This window comes from Hemicordylus capensis, chromosome 2, assembly GCF_027244095.1.
Source record: "Hemicordylus capensis ecotype Gifberg chromosome 2, rHemCap1.1.pri, whole genome shotgun sequence".
Lineage (NCBI taxonomy): Eukaryota > Metazoa > Chordata > Lepidosauria > Squamata > Cordylidae > Hemicordylus > Hemicordylus capensis.
Window position 1 is genome coordinate 240236608 of NC_069658.1, and position 23161 is coordinate 240259768.

General features: G+C 44.8%; 1 pseudogene; it reads right to left on the bottom strand.

Moving 5' to 3' along the window:
* Positions 1-23161, bottom strand: part of LOC128343895 (zinc finger protein 729-like) — a 41148-nt pseudogene that overhangs the window by 16857 nt on the left and 1130 nt on the right.

A 23161-nucleotide genomic window follows, 5' to 3' on the forward strand; every position in this document is an offset into this window, starting at 1 on the left:
AAGACTTGGTCAATAAACCAGTCCAATTAGTAATCCAGTGAAAACTAAAAAGAGAAAAGATAATGCAGTTAAGACTTATTTTGCATCTAAAAACATATGTATCCAAATCTTTTTAACTTCAGAGAAGGGGTAATGCCAGACAGGTAAAACCCATCTGTAGCTGATTGAGCTTGTGAAACATTTTGCTGTATCGAAGATTGAATATGTAATCTTTCCCCTAAGTCCCATGATATAGTCATTTCCAAGATCTGATAGCATAACACGTGGATCTCCGGACGTTTGTTTATCAGTGCAACTATCTTGCGATAAAGCCTTATGTTGTTCAAATTGCATCTTACTAGAAGTCATCTGAGATCTAGCCTCTGAATTGGTCTGAAAACCCTCCTGTTGAAAAGATAACTTTGCAGTCATACTGTCTATTTGTGAGGAGATCTTATTAAGCTCTCCCATAACTGAAAGAAAAAATTGGTTATAAGACATCATTTTGACTAACATGTTAATCCCTCTTTTAAAAAAAAACACAAGCTTGGGCTCCTTGGAGGAAGAGCGGGATATAAATGTAAAATAATAATAATAATAATAATAATAATAATAATAATAATAATAATAATAATTCCCTACTTTGTTTACCACTAAGCAATTTCACAGGGAATAATAATGTTCAGTACATGTATGTTCTTCAAAAAGCAACTTCACAAAGGAGTTTCCTTCAAGTTAAAAGAAGGCCCAAACTGAATTCCCTCTTAACTGTAGTACCAAGCAGAATAAACAAGGGAATACTTGGGCTTGACTATACTTTGGTAATGTAGAATTCCCGAATAATGAGTTACCAAGTAATATTTACAGGGAATGCAAGAGTTAATACAGGAATTTACCTAACAGTATAGTTCCCCATCTAGTATCAGGCACTAGAGTCCAGATTAATGCATGTCCGTTATTATCTGACAGTTAAAATAACCCGAACTGTTTTTCCCAGGGAGAGAGGAAACAGTTAAAATAAGCCCCACTATCCTCTGGCAAATTAGAATATGCTGCGTTGGGAAGTTTTCAGGTTTCTCAAGTCCTTTACAAAAACAAACTGGAACCAAATGTTCTGCTTCAAGATAAAGGAAAAAGTTCTCTCATACTTGAAAGCTGTAAATATTGTCATTTGTCCAGGCAGAGTCTTCATGACCTTTCTAGGAGGTTAACACGTTTTATAAAGATATAACCATACGCAGGTCTCCGATCCAAGTCAATGAAAAATGCTTTGAATTTCTAAAACTATAGTTCTAAATTAATAGATGGGTCTAAAGACCAAAAGTCCATTAGAATCTGATGGTTAACATATTAAAGGTTCTTCTTCTTCCCAGAGGCAAATAATGGTTAGTTTGAACTCCAGAACAGATAAGAGTATGCTATCCGGGGGAGCTGACAGCTTTCTCAGGATAGCCTGCAGATGAGAGATAGGAAGCCCAAACTCTCACAGCCGAAAAAGATTTTTCTTTACCAATGCCATGCAAAAAAAGGGAAAGAAAAGAAATCCAGTCCGACTTAAATAATAGCCTTCTATAACCGTCGTATAGTATTAAATGGTGTTCATTACTCCAAAATCATTTAAGTTGTAAATCCTTAAGCAACATGAAGTCAATGACTGGAAACTGAGACCCCAGTCCTGTTCCATTTGGTTTACAACTTTAATAAAGTTCAACCTCAAAATCCTCAAAGGCCTGGTAAGATAGTTAAATGTTTCAATATTCCATTAATGATAGTCATCCAAAAAAGCATCCTTAGATTGTAATAAAATGATAATCCTTATTAATCTGGTAAAATGAATCTGGTAAAATGAAATTAATCTGGTAAAATGAAGAAAATTAATCTGGTAAAATTAATCTGGTAAAATCTGGTAAAAAAAAATAAATAATAATAATAATAATAATAATAATAATAATAATAATAATAATAATAATTCAATTTCTATACTGCCCTTCCAAAAATGGCTCAGGGCGGTTTACACAGAGAAATAATAAATAAATAAGATGGCTCCCTGTCCCCAAAGGGCTCACATTCTAAAAACAAGATAGACACCAGCAACAGTCACTGGAGGTACTGTGCTGGGGGTGGATAGGGCCAGTTACTCTCCCCCTGCTAAATAAAGAGAATCACCACGGTAAAAGGTGCCTCTTTGCCCAGTTAGCAGGGGCAAATAAAGTGTTAATCATTGCCACGTTGCCAAAGTCCAGTTTCAGTTGAAAATTTTCGTAGGAATTTGACATCAGAATCCTCAAACAGTTTGATATAAACAATTAAAGGCTTGAATAATCCATAAGAAATCCATAAATGATAGTCATAAAAAACAAACAAAAATAAAACATATTAAGCATTGTCTCATTACTCCACTACCAATTCATATATACATATTTTAAAAATAATATGTAAAAAATATTGTCAGAAGGAAAAAAAGAAAAACATTGTTAAACTTCTTTTAAAAATATTTAGATCCTTTCAAAAATGTCTAACAAAATTAAAGATTAACAAATTAGTTATGAACAAACCTTGAGCCTGCGTTTTGATTATTTGTCCTCTTGTTTAACTGAAGTAGAAAGTCAGTCTCATTTCAAAGTATTAGATAATTCGCAGGTTGCCTAAGTTGTAAATCCTTAGGAGTTGTAAATCCTTAATTGTATGTGCTGTAGTTAACTGGAAGCCGAGTCTTCTATGCTGTTCTGGTCGGTGATTTCTTTGAAGTAGCTTAAATCCTCAGTTCAGAAGGGGCGGGGGGAGAAAATATCTTGATGGTCCTGAAGTTTGGAGAGTAAGAAACAGCAGAAGAAAATTACAGGAATTAAAATTGGGAAAGGCAGTCACTAAAAAGCAGATGTTATTGCTCTCTTCTCTTCGGGTGGGAAACTCATGGAAAGTCTCTCCTGAGTTCATCTGGCGTTTCATGATTTATTTCTGTTTCGATTTCAAGGCATTTATACCTTGTATGCAGAGGCGTAACTAGGGAAAACAGCGCCTGGGGCAAGCACTGAAATTGCCCCCCCCTGCCACGCCCCCTCCCCGGGCTGGGGAAAGCAACTGTGGAGGGGAAAACACACACACACACACACGGCTAAGAAAGGCACTGGGGAAAGCAACTGTGGAGGGGAAAACACACACACACACACTCATAATATCAGCTCAAAAATACAAGTCAACCTCATTAATCTTTTAATTAACAAATTACTACCCTAACCCACTAGAAATAATTATATCATCAATATTCAATAAGGCGGTCAACTTACTTAAGAAAGTTAGTTGATTAATTGTCTGCTTTTAACCATTCAATAAATTATATTTAACTACACATATGAAATGCTCAGTATAGGTGCATTGATACTGAAGGGCGTGGAAGATAGTTTACACTTTAATAAACAAAGCCACCTTGGATGGCTAGACAGAAGTGAGATATTTAATATTTTCTTTCCCTATGATTGTAATAAAATATAATCAAAATAATCTCAAAAAACTAAACAAGTGTGCACTTAACTCTGTCTCACTTATTAAAATTTGTCTTCTCTGAATAAAATTGGCCCTTCTCTGATTAAAACTAGATAGAGCTTTAGTTGATTATTATTATTATTATTTTATTTTATTTTACATTTATATCCCGTTCTTCCTCCAAGGAGCCCAGAGCGGTGTACTACATCCTTGAGTTTCTCTTTCACAACAACCCTGTGAAGTAAGTTAGGCTGAGAGAGAAGTAACTGGCCCAGAGTCACCCAGCTAGTATTATGGCTGAATGGGGATTTGAACTCGGGTCTCCCCAGTCCTAGTCCAGCACTCTAACCACTACACCACGCTGGCTCTCTTAAACTGATTAAAACTGATTAAAAAATCTTAAACTGATTAAACTGATTAAAAGGTAGTAACCCTACAATTTAGCAGGATTTTTAGCAATCTTTTTTTGCTTTTAATTTAGCAACCAGCTTAAAAACAGAAAGGGCTATGAGGGAAAGGAAGGCAAGACCACATAGATTTTCTTCAGGCTGATCTGTCTTCAACTTGGCCTTTAAGGTCTCTCAGTGGTGCAGTGGACAATTTACTATGGGCAAAAATGAAGGGCTCTCAACATTTCTCTCCACCACCCCCACCACCCACCATCCAATGTGAACACTAAAAGCACAGCAGAATTGTCACAAATGATATGCATTGCAAGAGTTGTGTGGGAAACACAGTGCTGACAAACCACACAATATATTTAGAATGTGGTTGGAGAACTAGAATAGTATAATGGTGTGAGCTGAGAACTTCAAATTTCATTTCAGCAAGGAACTCAACAATGATTTTTAAATAATCATTTTAATTATTTCATAATAATTTTAATAATCATTTTAATTATTTCATAATAATGAAGTTAGCCCAGAATATACAGGTTACTGTCAATATCAAAATATATAGGAAGATAGTGGTCAGAAGCTGGCAGTTCCAGGGCAAACCTAGTCCCCAGAAGCAACATCCTTCATGGGCTCAATTTGGAAGAGATGGAGAAAATGACATTTTTGCCAATAAAAATCAGGGCCATACTGCATTATGGATTGCGAGCTGGTGGACATTCCCAGTCTCAAAATAGTCCTCCAGAAAAACGGCTGACCTAAAGGCTTTTGAATTTCCCATAACAGAACCTGTCAAAGGCTAGGATCCATCCTTCCTGCTGTTTACTCCTTTTACGTGTTTACCACGTAATTTCAAATCAAGACAAGGCTCCTTTGCTTGCTGAAGCAACCTTCGGCAAACCCAACACATAACCAAATGGGGTTCAGAACGTAAAGTCGATTTGAGGGGGGGGAGTGATCCGTGCCTTCCGTTCGTTTACTCACTCATGATGTTCTGCTTAGCAGCGGCGGCGACTAGCCGGAATCCTCGACACCCCCGCGGTGGGGCAGGAGAGGCGTGGGTGGCGGGCGCCGCATCCCACTGCCAGTGCCAGTCTGCCCAGAAGGCCGTCTCCAGCTTGTAGCGCGGGTGCGGCTGCACCGACCAAGCGCCCGTGGCCGGCGGCGGCGAGGACGACGAGCCAGCTGTGGGGCGGCCGGCGAAGAAGCGCGTCAGGGTGCCGTGAGCCTGGTGCTCCTCGTAGGCCAGCTCCAGCTGGCTCCAAATCTGCTGGCTCAGAGCGCCCAGGCTCCGACGCCTCCTCGATGCACTTGGCACTCGGCACGCCGAGTGAGCATGAAAGGCGCCCGCCGTGGCGCCGCCAAGCCAGCCAGGCCAGCAGCAATGGGGGGGGGACTGCTCGTGGGGGGAGGAGGGGGTGCCACCGACGCGCTCCCTTGACTGCTGCTGCGGCTGAGCTGCAGAAATTTGTATTAAAATATATATATATTTTTTTTAAAAAAAAAATAAATTTTGGGATCGGATTCGACGGGGGTCATGGCGGCGCCCCCCATGTGACCCACAATTATGGCACCCGGGGCACGTGCCCCCCCGCCCCCCCATCATTACGCCTCTGCTCTCAGGTGACAGCTCCATTTTTCCTCTGTGATCAGTCTTCTTGATTGATAACAAGCCTATTACTCCAAAGAATTAGTGCAGTTCTTGGCGGGGGAAACCGCCAGAACTACTGGTCACGACGCCATTTTCCCCAGACTCCCCATTGTAGTGTAGCTTTGGATCTGCAATGGGCACAAGCAGTTTGTGTGTGTTTGTGGTCAGGGCACTTCAGACCCTTTTGCTGCCTGACGTGATGAACATTTGCAGGCAAGTGCTCAGCATTTCTGGGTCTTGCATGCTACTGTGGCCATGGATGACTCTGTCATCAACCCAGGCAAGCATCTACAAGGCAAGCATCTAGACTGTAGTCAAGGGAGGAGTGTGAGTTGCCAGGCAGGATTGGAAGAGAGGGCTGGGCGCCCTCCCAGAAGGTGGACCCTCCTTCTGAGAGGGAGGCCATCAGTGAGAGCAGGAGGAGGAGGGTGAGGGACAGTCACTAAAGAATGGGTGATGGAAGAAACATGGGGAGGCCAAACTTCCAGAAGGAAGGAAAAGGATTAGACTGAGGAAGTCGATGCACAAGTCCAAAATGGTTGCGAATGAGTTAGAAACTGAGCCAGGCGCTTTCCAGCTTACCCACTACAACTGCGGTAAAATGCATCAGCTTTACAGGATTGTATTCTCAACAATCCCCAGAATTAAAAAAAATTCTACAATGGGAAAATACAACAAAAATACCCTTTTGCAATGCAATTACAACGTTATAGCACTATATCACAGCTATTAAATCTGAAAGAAGGCATCGGAAATGTGAACGGCACCCTGCTGGTAGTGTAGGGATTGCGATGTCACAACACGGGAACTATGGCACACTTAGCAGATCCGTTGTGACCTCATTGTAGGGTCTAATCTGGAAAGCGCCCAAGAGTCAGTCAAAGGGGAAGGAGTTTTAGCAGACGGTAGAGAGGCCTTGAGGCAGTAAAACTGCAGCAGCAAACTTCAATATTTGCTTTGTATTGCACAACTGACATTTGTGCAATGTTGTGTATGCTTCCTCTCAAAGAGGTATTATTTGAGACAAAATGAAACCCACAAAATTCTCTCATTGCTGTGTTGTCCTGCCCATTTGGGGCCTCTACAGTAGGGATTAGGGATGTGCATGGTCCGGAGCAGTCCGGACCAGCACCGAAGGGGGGCCTTCCTTTTAGGGCGGGGAGGGCTTGCTTACCTCTCCCGCCTCTTTGCCCCCTCCAGCCCCCGTATTCTATAGTATAATTGGGGTGCTGGAAACCAGCCGCCCCAGCCGCCCCCCCCGCGAGCGGATTAGGGACAAAGAAAGGCTACTGCCGCCCCCCCGCCCCCCCCCCCCCCGAGTGCTCACCACGTTTGCAGAAAAATAGAGAGGAGCTCACGCACAGCTCCTCTCTTGCCAAAGTCTCCGGCCCAACTGGGGCCTTGGGCGCGCGCACACGCGCGATAGAACTCTTTAACTAATAGAACTTTCGCCGGAGGCCCGGTCTACCCGCCGGGAGGAAGCCGGGTAGATCGCCGGAGGCCTGTAGGGTGTCACAGGGTCAGTTCTTACGTTTGCTCAGTCTTGCTACTGCTCCAAAAGTCAGTCAAAAAGTCAAAAATTATTCAGTGCAAAATGAATGGAATCAGCTGGGCAATCTTAGAGGTCTAAGAATCAGTAAAGCTCCTGCCATGTTCTCCTCAGATGAAAGTTTTTTGAATACTTGGTCATCCATATTGAATAAATGTTATTTTGACCTCATGCTCCTTATAATTAAGAAATCCTTTCAGGAGCATGAAGAGGTACAAAAGGAGATAATTGATTTGGAGAGTAAATTAAAGGACACAACTCCTGGTGGGGATTTTGATACTAGAATACAGGACATAGAACGATCTTTTCAGAGATATCATGAAAAATTGAATGAGTTTAAGGAACGAAAATGGGAAAGAGATCGGAGGGATTATGAGTGTAATCAGGTCTATCATGAGGGGGATCTCAAGGCTCCCACTAGAAAATCAGTCAGATGGTGTGAACCTATAAGTTATTCGGAATCGGACTTTTCGGAACTGGAGGGTTCATCTGATGCTCTTTTGGAAGACAATGTTCCTATGGGTAGAAGACCACGTTTGGAACGTTCTTCAAAACACCCATTTAATGATAGCTTTTTTAAAAAAAAGATCACACCCATCAGCCAGGAGGAAAATATAGTAATTAACGTAAGTAGGAGGGTACTTTCTCCAATAGAATATAAAGTTCTAAATTTAGGACTTTCTTTTGTTCCCCCCTCATCTTTTCATGATGAGTTTAAATTAGAAGTGGATTTGTTTAAATTGGAGAGACTCATAAAATTACGTATGTTTGGAGACACTCGGGAATCTGATCGGGACCAATTTAGACCTAAATCACAATTCATTCCTCATCTTGAGTATCTGGCATTGACTATTTTTATGAGTGAAGTTAAAAAGGATATACACAATATGAAAAAACTACAAAGATTTAAAAAATTTAAACATGGAAATTTGACAAGTGAGGAACAAAAAGCTGTTCTAAATTTATCTAATAATGAAAGTATAATCATTAAGCCAGCAGATAAAGGGGGAGCCTTGGTAATTCAGGACCGGAATAAGTATGATTTAGAAATTAATACTCAGTTGGAAGATCGGTCTACATATATTCCCATTCAGAGGCGTAACTATAGGGGGGGCAGGGGGGGCACGTGCCCCGGGCGCCATCTTTTCTGGTCACGTGGGGGGCGCCACCATGACCATTAAAAAAAAAAAATTGTTAATACAAATGTTTCCTGCTCAGTGCAGCAGCGCTGCAGCAGTCAAGGAAGCATGTCGGTGCCCCCTTCCCCATGAGCGGTCCCTTCCACGCCGCCTGCGCCCCCCCCCCATTGCTTTGCTGGCACCTGGCGGCCAGTCAGTGGCCTGGCTTGGCGGTGGGCGCTTGTGAGGAAAAACCTAAGTATAATGTAGTATGTTGGGGGGGGTGCGGTGGGGGGGCGCCATTTCAGTGCTTGCCCCGGGCGCCATTTTCCCTAGTTACGCCTCTGTTCCCATTGATTATGATCCCACCTTAAAAGTTCAGAGACTTATTAAAATTGTAGTTAATGAAGCCCAAATGATGGGTGTAATTTCAGACAGACTAGCCAATTTTTTGATTAATGCACACCCTAGGGTTCCAATCTTTTATACTCTTCTCAAGATACACAAAAATTTGACCAATCCACCAGGTTGACCTATAGTATCTGGTTCAAATTCTGTTTTTGAGCCCATGTCATCCTACATAAAACCGTTTTTGAAACCTTCAGTTCTCCAAGTGCAAACATACATTAAAGATACTCACAAAGGTAGAAAGGATGCTGGTTCCAAATGACTCGATGTTAACTCATTATATACCAACATACCTCTAGAGGAGGCACGTTTGGTTATTCAAGAGGCTTTTGACAGTAGATCAGATCTAAACCCTCCTTCATATTTTTTATTGGAGCTTATAGATATTATTTTTGAGCACAGTTACTTTTGCTTTAAGACCCAATTTTATTCGCAAACAAAAGGGATAGTCATGGGCAATAAAATTGCCCCAGATCTGGATAATTTATTTATGTCAAACTTGGAAGACAGTACCATACTAAATCCCCTTCAGAATCCTTTTTTTGATGAAATTTTCTTTTTCAAAAGTTATTTTGAAATCAACCTGAATCAGTAGAGTTCTATGTGAAACTACTAAAAACGAACCATTAATGAAAACTGTCTTAAGTAAGGAGCAACTAAGTAAGCAAACCTTTTCCCTTTTTGAGTTTATATAATAATTCTGTTGAAAGTATTTTAATAGTGAAGGGATCACTGCATTACTGTGGTTTTTCGATTCTTTGTAGAATGAGCCACTAATGAAAATTGCTAAAACTTCTCCTGATGAAGCCCTGCTCAGAGCAGGAGGAAACAGGCTACAAATTACCTAGATACCTGCTTACCTAGGACACCTGTTGAGAGAAACAGCAAGAACTGATCTTTTGGAGCAGTAGCAAGACTGAGCAAATGTAAGAACTGACCCTGTGACACCCTACAGGAAGCTCTTGATTTATTGTACATCAAAAAAGGACCTTTTGATCAACCTTGGGATTCTTTCATTGCCATTGTATGCTTCTTTATTGTTAATACACTTATACAATTGTCCATTTTGTGAATTGTCACAGACGTGTTAGGAATTTGTTTGTATGGCATCTTTTGGATACAATGGCTTTTTGGTAATACAATATTGATTTATGTTGTGCAATTTTCCCACAGATTACTATACACAGTTTATATATAATTTTATGTATATAGGGTTTTTTTCTTTATGACCTGTGTGTCCTCCTTACTTTTCATTCAACATGCCATTGCCTATGCCTATTGCCTTCTGCCTTGCCAGCCTGAGCCCAGCCTGCCCGACCCTGCTGTCTAGTGGATAGTGTGGCTACTGCATGCCAGCCTGGGAATGGATTATCTCTGCTGCATTGCTTTTGTTGTTGTTGTTGCTGAGAATATTTTTTCCCCCATCTCCTTGAGACTGTGATTAGGCATGTGCACGGACCGGTTCGGAGGCCATTCTAAAGGCCTCCAGACCGGTCCGGACACGGGGTGGTTTTGGTTCGGGTGGGGGGTTCCAAAAAGAATAGGGGGGGCTTTACTCACCCCTTCAAGAATTCTGAAGTATATATTCGAGTAAGCGGGCGGCATACCTCCCTGCCGCCCGCTTCACTCCCCCTCCTCCGGCGGCGCGCATTTCTCCTCGTGTTTCTGGCTTCAATTACAATCGGGCGGCAGGGTAGCTCCCAGTCCCTGCCGCCCGGCTCTTCAATACCCCCGTGTCTCGGCTGGCGGCCGCCCCCTGCTTAGACCCAGGACCCCTGCCGCCCCTTTCCTTCCAATACACAGGTGGTCAGCAGGAGAGCTCTCCTGCCGACCCCGTCCCCTTCCCCGGCTCGGCTGCAAATGGCTTCTAGGAAGCCTTTTGTGCACCTGCGCAAAAGGCTTCCTAGAAGCCATTTGCAGCCGAGCCGGGGAAGCGAGCGGACGGCAGGGAGTTCTCCCACCGCCCGCTTGCTGAAGTTAACGTTAACGTTTCCTAGAAGCCATTTGCAGCCGAGCCGGGGAAGGGGACGGGGTCGGCAGGAGAGCTCTCCTGCCGACCGCCTGTGTATTGGAAGGAAAGGGGCGGCAGGGGTCCTGGGTCTAAGCAGGGGGCGGCCGCCAGCCAAGACACGGGGGTATTGAAGAGCCGGGCGGCAGGGACTGGGAGCTACCCTGCCGCCCGATTGTAATTGAAGCCAGAAACACGAGGAGAAACGCGCGCCGCCGGAGGAGGGGGAGTGAAGCGGGCGGCAGGGAGGTATGCCGCCCGCTTACTCGAATATATACTTCAGAATTCTTGAAGGGGTGAGTAAAGCCCCCCACCCCACTCTTTTGGAACCCCCCACCCAGTGCCGGACCGCAGCTCCGCGGTTCCGTGCACACCCCTAACTGTGATTCACTGCCTGTCTGTGCCAGCAGCCACAGCCCCTGTGGCCACTGGCCACCCGCCCACTTTCCCCCCAGATTTTCCAGGCTTTTGCCCCAGCCCTCCCAAATCTGAAGGAGGTGGAGAAGAAGTCAAGGAGAGAGAGTAGACTCAAAGAGCAGACCACAGATGTGGACAACACGCAAGGTGGGTCAAGCCCTAGACTGAGTGGGTATACCCCATTTTTACACACACACCCATCTGGAATTGTTTTCTTGGGTCCCGCCCCCCCCCCCGGTTTGGAGGTTGGTTTTTGGTTGCAATTGAATTTAAAATGTGTGTTGCTTAGTTTAGAAGAAGTTTAAACAGGGGTTCTGTGTGGGAGGGATCCCCATTAGCTAGTACTAGTAGGTGGTTAGAAGGGTAGCATAGCCTCGCGGTTTTAAAAAACAATTCTGTCTTTCCCCCCTTCCAATGACTGGCGGGGGGGGAGAGCATTTTTTAAAAACAGAAGCCTGTCCTCCAGCCCTCTCTGCCCATAATATATCAGTATTAATATTCTCTGCCCAGCAGAAGTGTGGATCAGGTGGTAGTGCTCCAATGGGTGCTTGCTACCATCCAGATTCCAAAGGAATTGGGCAAAGGCCTGGTTTTTAAAGAATTTCTCAAGTTTGTGTGTCTTTAAGCTTTTTCCCATAGGGAATAATGGGGGTTTCAGCAGCCCCATAACTCCACTTGGGGGGCACCAGGGTGGCCAGAGGGGTTGGTGCATATAGGGTACCAACCACCCCCATACCCAGAGGCCCATGGGGTACTGAGTATTGTTGTTTCTGAGGTGTTCTGAGTGTAGATTCTCTGGTAGCAAATGATTCATTGTTTGTCATTGAAAATGACTCCACTCTTATTTGCTACCAGAGAATCTACACTCAAATACCTCAGAAACAACAAAACCCAGGCTTGTGGGTGTGGGGGTGGTTAGCAGCCTATGTGTACTACACTACCACTCGCTCTGGGCCACCCTGGTGCCCCCCAAGTGGAGTTATGAGCTGCTGAAACCCCCATTATTCCCTATGCGGGAAAAGCTTAAAGATGTGCAAAATCCACCAATTCTTTAAAAATCAGCCCTTTGCCCAATTCCTTTGAAATCTGGGTGGTAGCTTCCTTGCACCCATTGCGCACCCATTGCACACTACCTCATTGCGCACCCATTTTGCACTACCTCTGATCATACCTCCAATATATGAATCGTGATCAAGGATTCCACTCTCAGTGTTGGCGAGTAAAACTTCAGTGAGCAGAAAAACAGGAAGGATCCCAAAACGTACAAGTGGTCTGGAGCCTCTTCCATACTATTGCTGCTAATTCAGGAGAGGAAGGAGCCATTTTTATGTGAAATGTCACTTCTAACTTGCCCCTCTGTTCCATTAGCATTCAGATTGTAGTCTTAAAATATGCAGCAGTGTTGTTACTTTAAGGGCTTTGCAAAATGCTACAAGTATGGATTATAAATAGAACATGTTTATGATGATAGGAGCCACTTAATGGCGCAGCAGGGAAATGGCTTGACTAGCAAGCCAGAGGTTGCTGGTTTGAATCCCCTCCGGGATATTACCCAGAAACACCTATATCAGGAAGTAGCAAAATAAGAAGATGCTGAAAGGCATCATCTGATACTGTGTGGGAGGAGGCAATGGTAAACCCCTCCTGTATTCTACCAAAGACAACCACAGGGCTCTGTGGTCGCCGGGAGTCAACACCAACTCAACAGCACACTTCAGGCGGAGTTTCTACTGTAGTTTAGCAGTCCTTTAGAGCAACTCCTGAGTAGTAATACTGAATTATTTCATTAGGCTTGTGTCCAAACCATGGCTGACATCATGCGGCACCTTCCATCGGCATGAATAATGTGCTGTATTCATAAAAGGTGGCCCCGCTGGTATTGTGCAAGGGTGCTCTTGTGCAAGGCTGCCAGGAATGCCTCTGATGAGGGCAGCAGCCCCACACAGTGGTTAAGTCAACAGCAGACTGTGCATCATGTTGGCCCACATGACTGCCCAGCTGGCCCTGTGGACTCTGGTTTCAATAGAAGAGGCCCGCCTGGCGCTGGAAATGTGAGGAACTATGCAGGGATGGCTACACTGGCAGCAGCTGCCTCTGTGCAGTACCAGGGAGATCCAGTCCTTGGATTTCCTGTCCAGGGGGATCCAGTCAGCTTCTCATTCACAGAATCTGACTTGAGCAGCAAGGAGTGTTCACAGCAGCAAGGTGAGTGTTCACTGTATGGTGGCACCAAAATACTTCAGTTAGGGAGCAGAACTTTGAGTGTGACATAACCAGCTAGGGAGGGGCAGGGACCAGAACATAAGAACAGCCCTGCTGGATCAGGCCCAAGGCCCATCTAGCCCAGCATCCTGTTTCTCACAGTGGCCCACCAGATGCCGCTGGAAGCTAGACAGGAGTTGAGGGCGTGCCCTCTCTCCTGCCATTACTCCCCTGCAACTGGTACTCAGAAGCACCCTGCCCTTGAGGCTGGAGGTGGCCCACAGCCCTTCTACTAGTAGCCATTGATAGACCTCTCCTCCATGAAGTCATCCAAACCCCTCTTAAAGCCATCCAGGTTGTTGGCTGTCACCACATCCTGTGGCAGAGAGTTCCACAAGTGGATCACGCGTTGTGTGAAAAAGTACTTCCGTTTGTTGGTCCTAGACCTCCTGGTAATCAATTTCATGGAGTGACCCCTGGTTCTAGTGTTGTGTGAGAGGGAAAAGAATCTCTCTCTCTCCACTTTCTCCACACCATGCATGATTTTATAGACCTCTATCATGTCTCCCCGCAGTCGTCTTTTTTCTAAACTAAAAAGCCCAGGTGTTGTAGTCTTGCCTCATAAGAAAGGTGCTCTAGGCCCCTGATCATCTTGGTTGCCCTCTTCTGCACCTTTTCCAGTTCAACAATGTCCTTTTTAAGATGTGGTGACCAGAATTGTATGCAATACTCCATGTGTGGTCGCACCATAGTTTTGTATAAGGGCATTATAATGTTAGCCATTTTATTTTCAATCCCATTTTTAATGATCCCTAGCATGGAATTTGCCTTTTTCACAGCTGCCGCAAATTGAGTTGACACTTTCAACGACCTGTCCCCCAGAACTCTGGTGTCATTTTAAAAGCTGCTCTGCAACCTTTTTGATTTTAAGCACCAGCAGTCTGGTTCCATCTTGTTTCAAGTGCAGCCCGTCCCTTTTGTACAGGCCTAGCTTGCCCCAAAATGTGTCCCAGTGCCTAACAAATCTAAACCTTAAATCTAAAGAGTGGGCACTGCCATGGGTATACCCCTTAAGAATGCCCACCTCCTCTCTCTCGCCTCATGCCTGCCCTGGCCCAATCCAGCATGCCTTTTCTCTACTCCACAGGAGTGTGCTCTGGACAGGTGCTGCCCACCACGGCAACCATAGTACTCTTGTTCTTTCAAACAAGGGGGAGAGGAGAGGGGTGGGTAGAGAATCTCTGCACCACTCTCCTCTACTCCATCTTCTGGAAGGAGAAGCAAGATGGAAGCTCATTCTACACTGTGAATATGTATATCCTTTTCCATGTGAATTCTTTCATGCTTTGAGAGATTGGCACTATGACTGAAGCTCTTTCCACACTTCAGGCATTTAAATGGTTTTTCTCCCATGTGAATTCTTTGGTGACTCTTAAAATATGAGCTCTGACTGAAGCTCTTTCCACACTCCAAGCATTTAAATGGTGGCTCTCCAGTGTGAATTATTTGATGTGAAAGATAAGTTTATTCAGTTATTGACCAGCAAATTATTTGATGTTTAATAAGCTGTGTGTTGCGACCGAAGCTCTTTCTACACACCAAGCATTTAAATGGTTTCTCCCCAGTGTGAATTCTTTGGTGTCTTTTAAGACATGAGCTGTTACTGAAGCTCTTTCCACACTCCAAGCATCTAAATGGTTTCTCTCCTGTGTGAATTCTTTGATGCCTCTTTAGAGCTGAGCTCGAATAGAAGCTCTTTCCACACTTCAAGCATCTAAATTGCTTCTCTCCTGTATGGATTTTTTGATGTTCTCTAAGATGTGAGCTCTGACTGAAGTTCTTTCCACACTCCAAGCATCTAAATGGCTTCTCTCCTGTGTGGATTTTTTGATGTTCTCTAAGATGTGAGCTCTGACTGAAGCTCTTTCCACACTCCAAGCATCTAAATGGTTTCTCCCCTGTGTGAATTCCTTGGTGTTTCTTAAGATTCGTACTCTGATTAAAGCTCTTTCCACACTCTAAGCATCTAAACGGTTTGTCTCCTGTGCAAATTCTTTGGTGTTTATTAAGATATGAGCTCGACTTGAAGCTCGTTCTACACTGCAAGCATCTAAATAGTTTCTCTCCTGCATGAATTATTTGATGCCTCTTTAGAGTTGAGCTCGTATTGAAGCTCTTTCCACACTCCAAGCATCTAAATGGTTTCTCTCCTGTGTGAATTCTTTGATGCCTCTTTAGAGCTGAGCTTGAATTGAAGCTTTTTCCACACTCCAAGCATCTAAATGGCTTCTCTCCTGTGTGGATTCTTTGATGTTCTCTGAGATGTGAGCTATGACTGAAGCTCTTTCCACACTCCAAGCATCTAAATGGTTTCTCTCCAGTGTGGATTCTTTGATGTTCTCTAAGATGTGAGTTCTGACTGAAGCTCTTTCCACACTCCAAGCATCTAAATGGTTTCTCCCCTGTGTGAATTCCTTGGTGTTTCTTAAGATTCATACTCTGATTAAAGCTCTTTCCACACACCAAGCATCTAAAGGGTTTCACTCCTGTGTGAATTATTTGGTGTTTCTTAAGATATGAGCTTGACTTGAAGCTCTTTCCACACTCCAAGCATCTAAATGGTTTCTCTCCAGTGTGGATTCTTTGATGTTCTCTAAGATGTGAGTTGTGACTGAAGCCGTTTCCACACTCCAAGCATCTAAATGGTTTCTCCATTGTGTGAATTCCTTGGTGTTTCTTAAGATTCATACTCTGATTAAAGCTCTTTTCACACTCCAAGCATCTAAATAGTTTCTCTCCTGAGTGAATTATTTGATGTCTCCTTAGAGTTGAGTACTGATTGAACTTTCCACACTCCAAACATTTAAACAGTTTCTCCCCAGTGTGAATTCTTTGATTCCACTTTCCCTTCTCTGTTTCTTCTTGGATTGGTGTTTCTTGGCAGTCACCAGCATGAACAGGACTTGATTCAGTCTTCTTTTCCTGGTTTCCTTCTCTTGCTTTTCTCTGTTGTCCTTCCTTTTTACAGCTCGCCCTTTCTACTTGTGATCCACATGCTTCTCCTTCAGACTTGCTTTTCCACTCATCACCTGCTAGAAGAGAAAGAGAGAGAGAAAGAAGCCTCATATAGATTGCAGGGAGAAAATAAGTGTCAAATCAAGCAATAAAGACAACTGATTGCTACTGCAAATGACAAAATGGGCTTCAAAGCTAGGAAGTAAATCATAAAACCCATCATCAGTGGCTGACATTAAATGAAGAATGGTGGGGTATACAAAGGGGAACTATGGAAACTTGGGTTTCGTTTCCAACCCAGCCGTGAAGTTGTATGGGTTGCCTTGTACAGTTCCTATGTCTCTGCCAACTGTCTTGAGCCAGATTGTTTCCCAGTATGTGATGAGACAGGGGTTGCTCTATGCTTTCCTGGGATCAACCCTCAGTAGAGGGATCGCTCTGATCCTGATCTTGGAGGACACAGCTCCTTTGAGCTAGGCTGCCACAAGTTGATTGAAAACTACTGACCAGGCTTAGAGACAGCTTCAACACCCTACTCTGGCTTGGACTTACAGGCACCGTACAGCGTCCACACAACCCAGCTCTAGACAACAATCTATTATTCTGAAATCAGCTCAACAGTAGTGCATGACCTTACAAAGCACATGGAGAGGGGTTTTGAAAGTGAGAACCTTTCAAACCAGAACCTTTCAAACCAGGCTGAAGCCACTTCTAAATATTTGAAATTTATTATAGCACAAGGGTTACACACAGAATAAGCAATTGAGGGGACAGGGACTGGAAGACTGGTGTGGTGTAGAAACCTGAACTTGGGTTTGGCTTCCCACCCAGCAGTGAAGTTGAATGGTTTGCCTTGTAAAGTTTGTATGTCTCAGCCAACTGTATTGAGCAAGGTTGCATCCCAGTATAAAGAATTACTTATGGAATAAGCCCACCTTTGCTACTCAGAACCCTTTGGAAGAAGGCCACGTTACAAAAGATAAGACAACAGCTAAAGGGAAAGTGTGCTGTTGAGTCAGTGTCGACCCCTGGCGACCACAGAGCCCTGTGGTGGTTGTCTTTGGTTACTACAGGAGGAGTTTACCAATGCCATCTCCCACACAGGAAGGGATGATGCCTTTCAGCATCTTCCTATTTTGCTGTGCCCCGATATAGGTCTTTCCCAAAGTCTGAGAATCATACCAGCACGGATTCGAACCAGCAACCTCTGGCTTGCTAATCAAGTCATTTCTCCGCTGTGCCATTAGGTGGCTGTTAAGACAGCAGGACAGACAGCCATTAGCACAGAGGAAGAACATGCAACATTTGGATTCAGAAGGTCCAAGACTGAATTCTCAAGACATCCAGTTAAGGACTTATGCAGCTGGGTTTAGAAGTCCTCTGCAAGGGACCCTGGAGTGATGCTACCAGTCAGTGAGGACAAGATTCAGCTCAATGCATCACCCAACAAGACTTTCACTGCTTTGTACGGTGAATCATTCCTCATTTAGGGTTGACCTTTTTCTTCAGGATTTGGAGCCCACCTACCAAAATACCCATTTCCCCCATTATAGCTCATCCTTCGCAGTTTATGTATTAGCTTGTCAGAAGGATGTCCAAGATAGCCAAAGGAGCTAGTCCCAAACATGGGTGCAAGCTGGCAGAGAGTCCCATCCCCCAAACCAGGCGATTATTCTGTATCGCATAAACCAGAAAGCATGAGTTGACGAACAAAGAGAGCTACCTTTTCACACAATGCATAATCAACTTGTGGAATTCTCTGCCACAAGATGTGGTGACAATCAACAACTTGGATGGCTTGAAAAGGGGTTTGGATAACTTCATGGAGGAGAGGTCTATCAATGGATACTAACTGGAGGGCTATAGTCCACTTCCAGCCTCAAAGGCCGGATGCCTCTGAGTATCAGTTGCAAAGGGGGTAACAGCAGGAGAGGGCTGTCCCTCAACTCCTGCTGTAGGCTTCCAGTGGCATCTGGTCAGCCACTGTGTGAAACAGGGTGCTGGACTTTATGGGCCTTGGTCCTGATCCAGCAGGGCTGTTCTTCTATTCTAAACCAGGAAGAAGCACCTCATATCCAAGCCTAACACTGTTTCATGTGGTTTCAACCACAGGGTGCTGGATAAGTGTTCCCACACCCAGCAAAGAGGCCCCACAATCCTGCCATACGAACACACAAAAAAGGAAGGCTGGGTCCCAATAAAGAAAGCAGCAGCAGCACTTTCTGGAAAAAGAGGGAGCCTTACCCAGAGAGGCCACATTCTGCCTATTCTCCCCCATGACTGCTCTGTGCAGGGCTCTTTGGTCTGCATCCAGAAGGGCCCACTCCTCCTCCGTGAAATGCACAGCCACCTCCTCAAATGACACGGCACTCTGAAACAAGAACATATCTGACTCACCGCTAAGAAAACAGTCCTCTCCAACCCCCAACCCCCGCCACAACCCCTGTAAGCAAATCTCTGGGGAGAATTAAGATGAAGCCGCTAAGGGTCCTCTGGTAGGATTCAAGCCCTCACAGCCTTCCTAGTGGGCAGATTCCAGAGAAGCAACATTATTTTAGGCACCAAGGCCATCTTCTACCTGATCTGCTTGTGTAGAATCTCTTTCTCCACCAATACACGGGAGCCACAACCTTGTCGACCCCTCCAGTGGTGTTCCATGAACTAAGAGAGACAAAAGCAATCAGAGGATGATTTATTGTAGAGCCTTAAAAGGTTACAGTTGGGACATTTGAGTTCCTCTCATTCAACTCCTTGCTCACTGCATGAAATTGCTCCTGCGTCCCTGACGGATGACAGTCCAGATAGCTCATCCCAATATCTTCAAGATCAATCGTTCAAGAGGGAGGAAAAGGATCACCCCACTTCCAATGACTCCTGGGCAAAACTAGAGGTGCTGACTTGGACGTGTACATTTTTTAACTTGCTGGATGACATGACAGGCAGTGACACATCCATGTGATCAGAGTTGTGTCAAAGCAGGGAGTCTTCAGCATAACTGACCTGCAGGCCTAATAGGCAGAGCAGCACATGGGGAATGAGATCAAGAAGTGATGATTGCTTCTGTCTCTTCCCTGCAAGAGCGCTCATCTCAGGGACATCTTTGTCTGTACTGTGCAGCCCTCAGGGACACACTTCTGGCAGTAAACAGCACTTTCGTGAGGAGAGGAGCAAAAATCACTTCCCAGTCTACTTCCCCACGTGCTGCCCTTCCTATCAAACCTGCAGGGCAACTACTCTTAAAAACCCTGCTCAGTGGTCAGGCTGACTGACCACTGCCAGAGGGGCACCTAGGTAATTTTGGGGCTTGGACCTAAAGGCCTTTGGAGGTGTGTCCCTCTCCCCAGCCCCGCTGCAAGTTAAGCATCATTTTAACACATAGGTGGTGGAGGGGACAAACCATACCACCCAGGACAGACCAATTATTATTTGGGGGCCCCTGGGGATGTGGAGGCCCTGGGCCTTGGCCCCAAAGTCCAGGGATAAGAGTGCCTCTGAGCACTGCCCTGCACATCAACTGTGGACTCTAAAGAGATCTCAAGCTTGGTGCGGGATAGACTAGAGACAAACAGGAAGAGAGCTGGTCTTGAGGGAGAGAGCTGGTCTTGTGGCAGCAAGCATGACTGTTGAAGGATTTTTTAAGAATAAAATAAATGACATTTAATTTTTAAAAACAAAATGAAGAAACTACTGTGGGATCAGTGGGTCCTGTCCTGAGCATCGCAGAACAAGGAGGTTGTTCAGTCAAGAAACACCAGCTCTCTGCCATACATAATTTTTGGAAGCTTATATAATAAGAACTGATTTTTTATATTAAGTATTGAATGATAGTATAGTGTCACTGAAAGAATTCACAATCTGGGACCTGCATGGCAAATCTGAAATTAAAGGGAATTCTGCTTTTACATAAACGACAGTAGATATATTTTTGAAAGTTGACTAAGTAGTTACCCAAATTAAAGAAACTGGAAAAGCAGACAGTGGTAAAAAAAAATCTGAACACATAAGATACTCCCGCTCTAGCTTCCCACTGGGTTATAGGTTTAACGGGCAAAGCATATGCTACATACAATTCTTTGTACTGAAGCATCACCTACTCATGGCAATGGCATCTCATCCAAATATAGATTCTTTCCATACTGCAAAGAGGGTTATATTGCACCTTACAATAATGCACAACAAGGGAGGGAGGGAGGATTCTATTTGATATTTCACCCAGCCGGAGTGGGGAAACTGCTCTCCCGCTCTGACTGCAGCAGGAGACTATTGAAAATAGCGACAGGCACGCATGTGCCCTGACACTTTGATCAAGTGCATGCACCTCCCACCTTTTTCCACTACCAGAGAAGGAGAAATGACTCTCTTGCTGGTGTGAGAGAGCTTATTTTCCCTCAATGGCCAGAGCAGGAGCAAAAGGCAGCAGAGGGGGGAGAAACTCACAAGCGGCTCAAAGATCTCTCCAGATGGCAAAGGCACATATTCCAACAGGCTCGGCTGCCTCTTCTTTTGAAAAAGAGCCTTTCCTCCCAGTGCTTTCAGAACGTCCAAGTGTGCCAAGCACAGAGCCAATGGAGGATTGTGGGCTGCTGGGCTATTCAGTGGAGGCTTCACTCTTGGATATGCTTTTTCCGGGTGGGGTGCTGTTGTGTGGTACTGCTCTTTCCCTATCCAGACTTTAGCACTGATCCCTCCTCCGAGGAGAAAGTGCCCCCATCTTTCGCAGTGGAATGAATTAGCTCACCCTGCAATCCCCTGTGTGGGGGTCTAAGGTGCTTATCCCACCCCCATCCCTCCACTTGGGGATTCCCCAGAAAAGTGACAATTGTGATGTCAAACTGCAAGAGCCTCCCCTCCCCTCCTCATGCCCTGCAGAGGTGCGATTCATGGTTCCTTACCCAGTGATGTGGCATCTGCATGATCCTCCTGGGAGGTCCCCCCATGAAGCAGCTTCGGTCTGGCATCTGATAGAGCCTTCTCTGCCTCAGAATCAGCAGCAGACGCTTTTGCGAGACGCCCCTGCACCTGAAACATCAACAGAAATCCCAGGCAGGGAATGGGGAGGCAGGGTTTAGAAAAGGCAAAGGCCGAATAAGTAGAAGGAAGAGGGTTAGGAGACTTCCACCTGCAAGGGCGCTGAAAGAAATATGGCTAAATGAAGGACATTTCTCCTTGCTTATATTACTCTCTATTTCAGTAATCAGACTTAACCATTAATTAGCTTTACTGCTTTCTTGTATTAGTGACACCTTGAGTTGAACAGAATGGTAGGATTACAATTTTTATTATACATAATGAAGAGAACTCATGTAATCTCCCACCAACTCTCTCACCTGCTGCTCTTCCTGCTTCTTGGCCTCTGCCTGGCTCAGGAGGAAACCTTCTGCCAGGGCCACTGCCTGCGAACTGGTCTCTGCTCCACATTCTCTCACCCAGCTCTCCATTTCCGAGGGGAGAATGGTCAGAAACTGCTCTAGGATCACAAGGTCCATGATCTGGTGTTTTGTGTGTTGCTCTGGTTTGAGCCACTGATGGCAAAGGTGGTGGAGTTGGCTGCAAACCTGTCGGGGCCCCTCAACCTCCTGGTAGTGGAACTGCCTGAAGCACTGGCGCTGTACCTCTGAAGGGAGCATGTCCTCGTGCAGGATTTCCTGCAGAGTCCTTTCCCAGAATTCCTCAGTGCTCCCAGCCTTGATGGTCTCTGGGCCACCCGAGTCTTGCATTTCCATCTCCAATTCTGTGCTCCAAAGGCAGCCTCCAAGAAGGCCGCAGTTCTTTCACCAACAGACAGGAACTGCTGTAATGTGTGGGGCCACTGAGTTCTGCAAAGATAAAACTTTGTTCTGTGCTTGAAGTACAATACCCTCTAATAGTGGAGGCATTTCACTATTGTTTTGTAAAAGGGCATTATAATATTAGCAGTTTTATTTTCAGTCCCCTTCCTAATGATCCCTACCATGGAATCGGCCTTTTTCACAGCTGCCGTATTTTGATTCAGGGGACATTTTTGTCTAAGGCATCCCCATCCAAAACCCCTTGGTTTTCTGTTCATATTAACTGCGCTCAACAGCAAGCAGAAATTTCATTCTTCCCATTTCAATGCAGCAGGTTGAATGGCGTGAGTAAGCCCCAGGTGGGGAGCAGAATTTTTAATAAGTAATTGCCAATAGCTAAACCTCTTCCTTTCAAAAAAGAATCATTCCAAACATCCCCAACATGACATGTTCTCCTGAGCTTTATATGCTAGACCTTTGATTAATTAGCCACTCAAATTAATCAAAATTAATTAATTAAATGCCTATTATTGGAGAATCCTGAAACAACCAGTCTGTGATCAAATCCCCAACATATGAATCATTGTCAGGAACTCCAGTCTCAGCATTGGCAAGTAAAACTTTGGTGAGTAGAAAAACAGGATGGATTCCAAAATGGACACGCTGTCTCGATCCTCTCCCTTACTATGGCTGCTAGTTCAGGAGAAGAAGGAGCCATTTTTACATGGAATGTCCGTTCTAACCTGCCTCTCAGTTACATTAGCATCCAGAATATATTCTGCAGTTATGCCAGCAATGTTGTTTTTAAGGCTTGGAGAACTGCTAGAAATAAAGACTATGAATAGAACATGTTTGAGCTCCTGAGAAGTATTATTGACTCATTGAGTGAGGATCTCAGCCAATGGCTTGGGTCCAAACCACGGCAGATATCCTGCAGCATCTTCCACCAGCATAACTCATGTGCTGGGACTGCTGCACTTGTAAAAGGCAGCCCCGGTGGGATTGTGCAAGGGGCACTCCCGTGCAAGGCTGCCAGGAATGCTTCCAACGAGGGCAGCAGCCCCAGCACAGGAGTTATGCTGATGGCCGATTGTGCATCATGAAAACAGGAGACCTCATAATATGATTAGCTAGGAAGCTGCCTTATACAGAGTCAGACCAGTGGTTC